We start from the raw sequence: 3,014 nt of genomic DNA on the forward strand, positions 1-3,014 counted from the left end.
CACACACACACTCCAGGCAAGTTCTCTTTCTCTCTACACACACACACACACACACTCCAGGCAAGTTCTCTTTCTCTCTCTACACACACACACACACACTCCAGGCAAGTTCTCTTTCTCTCTCTACACACACACACACACACACACACACTCCAGGCCTGCTCTCGGCTGATACACGATTCCCAGCCAATCTGCTTGTGCTCAGCCATACACTGAGCTCCGTCTTACAGAGGCAGAAGACCGAACCCATCCCCCTGCCCTACCCTCATCCATGTGTCTCTGGGGTCACAGGACACCAAGGGGGCTGAAAAGGAATGCTCCAGGCATCCCTTCCTCCCGCTGGAGACATCCTGGGAACAGAAGCCTTTCCGACGAGGGCAGGACCTACCTGCACCCGCAGGAACTTAAAAGACAGGCGAAATGTTCCCTGTTGGCAGATGCCAGCCGTCCGGCCGTGGGAGCCGCGCCGCCGAGGCCTCGGGCCCTGTGCGGGAAAGAGGCGAACGCTAATCAGCGCTCACATTTCCCGGGCACTCAGGATGTGCCAGCATTGTTCTGAGAACTTGACACTGTTAACTCCGCCTTCTTTCAGGCTCGGACTGAGTTCTATTATTATGCTGTAGATTACAGACCGCACTGGCACGCGGAGGCAGCCAGGCTGTCACTTGCCCAAGGTCACAGAACCGGAATGTGGCGGCTGAGCGACAACCCCAGACTCGGGCTGCAGAGCCAGCTTCAAGGAACCCCCGGCCCCTGCTGCCCAGCTTGGGACAGCGCCGGCGGCCCCCAGGCTTTTGCCCTTCTTTATAAAGCCATCCCAGCTCCTTTCTGTTTAGGGCAAGGAGGAGAGGGGAGGGAGCCTGAAGACTCCAGGCCAGAGGCTAGGACCGTTCCTCCTCGGGCCCCCAACTCCCATCCCCTCCCAGGGTGCCCCAGTCAGCCACCTGTCGCCCCAGCCCCAGCACCGCAGAGCAGCTGTGCCCTGGAGGCCAGCACCTGCCCCTCACATCGAGAAGCCCCAGACGGGGGCGGGTGGGGGGGGTGGGGGGGCAGCTAGGCTGGAGACTCCTCCAGGGCTTTTCTGCTTTTCTGCAGCAAATGAAGTTCCCTTCCCCAGCCTAAGGCCCCTCCCCCCTCCGGGCCACAAGGATCCTCCTTCCCCACCTGCAGCACCCCCTTCCCCCTCCCCCCAACCCGCTGGGAGGCCAGGGCTGGGAGGCCAGGCCTGAGAGCCTAGTTCCCACCTTCCCAGGATGGGAGGACCCCCAGGGAAGCTGCCTCCCAGAGCTGACCCCTCACACACGTGGTGAAGGCTGGGAACCCTGGGGTTCCTGTCTTCTCTGTCAATAGCTGGAAAAGAGCTCAGAGGGTACATCCCCATTTGGGGGCTCGGTTTCCTCATCTAGTGAAAGGGCTTACTACCCTCGGTCAACGCCTCCTGGGGCTTCACTTGGCGTCAGATCCTTACTAACCTGGTGCCCTCAGCACAACCTCCCTTAAAACGATTTGCTTCTCTAGCAAAAAACAAAAACAAAACAAAACAAAAACAAATCCCCGTGTGTGACACTCTGCAGCCATGAAAAGGAATGTCAGAGAAAACCGCTTCATATCATATCTCTGGTGTCTGTCGGATCGGATGGGGGGGAGCCCCCAAATGTGCGGTGATGATTGGGTGGAAGCCGGATGTGTGGGGGCGGGGGGCGGGGGGGGGCGGTTAAAAGATTCACCTGAGGCAGAACACAGGAGATAGGAGTTTATTGAATGATTGAATGCCCCAGCAAGTGAGCCCCCGGCAGGCCAAGGAGGAGAGGCCACCGGCTACAAGAAGGCAGAGGGTGGGGGCTGTATTTAAAGGGGGAAGGTGAGGCGGTATGGGGAAGTATGGGACTTTCCCTTTTTCGGTAACTGTGACTGGTTGTGAGTAGCCCACTGGTCAGTTAGGGCCTCTGGATGTTTCGAGGTGGGTCACCTGCTGGGCCTGTGTGTATTCAGCCAGGTGGTGGCTGTGGGCCCTTGTGCCTTGGTCAAGTTTCCATCGCTCAAGCCTGTTGTCCAAAAGTGGCCTCTCCAGGGGCGCCTGGGTGGCTCGGTCGGTTAAGCGTCTGCCTTCGGCTCAGGTCATGATCCCAGGGTCCTGGGATCGAGCCCCGCATCGGGCTCCCTGCTCCACGGGAAGCCTGCTTCTCCCTCTCCCACTCCCCCTACTTGTGTTCCCTCTCTCGCTGTGTCTCTCTCTGTCAAATAAATAAATAAAATCTTTTAAAAAATAAAATAAAATAAAAAAATAAAAGTGGCCTCTCCAATATCTATACCTAAAAATAAAAAGCTACCATAATGCTAATCAGGTGGAATAATTATGGGGAAGTTCTCATTTTTGATGTGTGTGTGTGTGTGTATGCGTGCTTTCAGCTTTTTAAAACACACTTTCTACAGGTATTTGTTACCAGATTGAAATTTTTTTTCAGGTACTAAAACCCTAATTTCACTGTGTTCATCCCCCCCACCCCTAAAATACCGAAGGCTCTTTCCAGCCGACATAATAACATCAGTGAGAGACCTTTCATGCTGGAAGCATCTGGGGCAGTGATTTTTAACTCTTTGAGAGCCACAGATCTCTCAGATGGAAACCATGGGTCTGTCTCCAAAATGAAAATACACACAGATGCAAATCTTATGTGATCTGGCAGGTTCTTGGACTCCACGAAGTCTGCCCATGAACTTCAGGTTAAAAGCTTCTGCCTGGAGTTCACCTATCCTCATTCACTCGCGAGCTGTGTAGTATCCCCCAGGGTGGATGTCCTGGTTTATTCAACTAACCTCCCTGCTTTGATATTTAGACAGCTGTCTCTGTCTGAAAACTGCAAATCCCGCTGCTCTGAGCCGCGTGCGGAGCTATCTCCGAGCTGTGGAGGTGAAGCTAGGTAAGCCCGCGCAGCAGGTCTCAGGGGTGAAGGGTAAACGTACACACGGGCTCCTTAGGTCTTGACAAATCCTTCTCCATGGATTGTGCCATT

General features: G+C 54.8%; 1 long non-coding RNA gene across 1 annotated transcript in view; it reads right to left on the bottom strand.

Moving 5' to 3' along the window:
- The window catches only part of LOC145716753 (uncharacterized), a 17,559-nt gene extending 16,995 nt beyond the window's left edge, over window positions 1-564 (bottom strand). The window contains exon 1 of the long non-coding RNA XR_014139616.1: window positions 389-564. This is a non-coding gene — a long non-coding RNA (uncharacterized LOC145716753). The remainder of the gene's footprint in view (window positions 1-388) is intronic.
- Window positions 565-3,014: the final 2,450 nt, after the last annotated feature.

This window comes from Leptonychotes weddellii, chromosome 13 (genome assembly GCF_054177405.1).
Source record: "Leptonychotes weddellii isolate Sample4059 chromosome 13, ASM5417740v2, whole genome shotgun sequence".
Classification (NCBI taxonomy): Eukaryota; Metazoa; Chordata; class Mammalia; order Carnivora; family Phocidae; genus Leptonychotes; species Leptonychotes weddellii.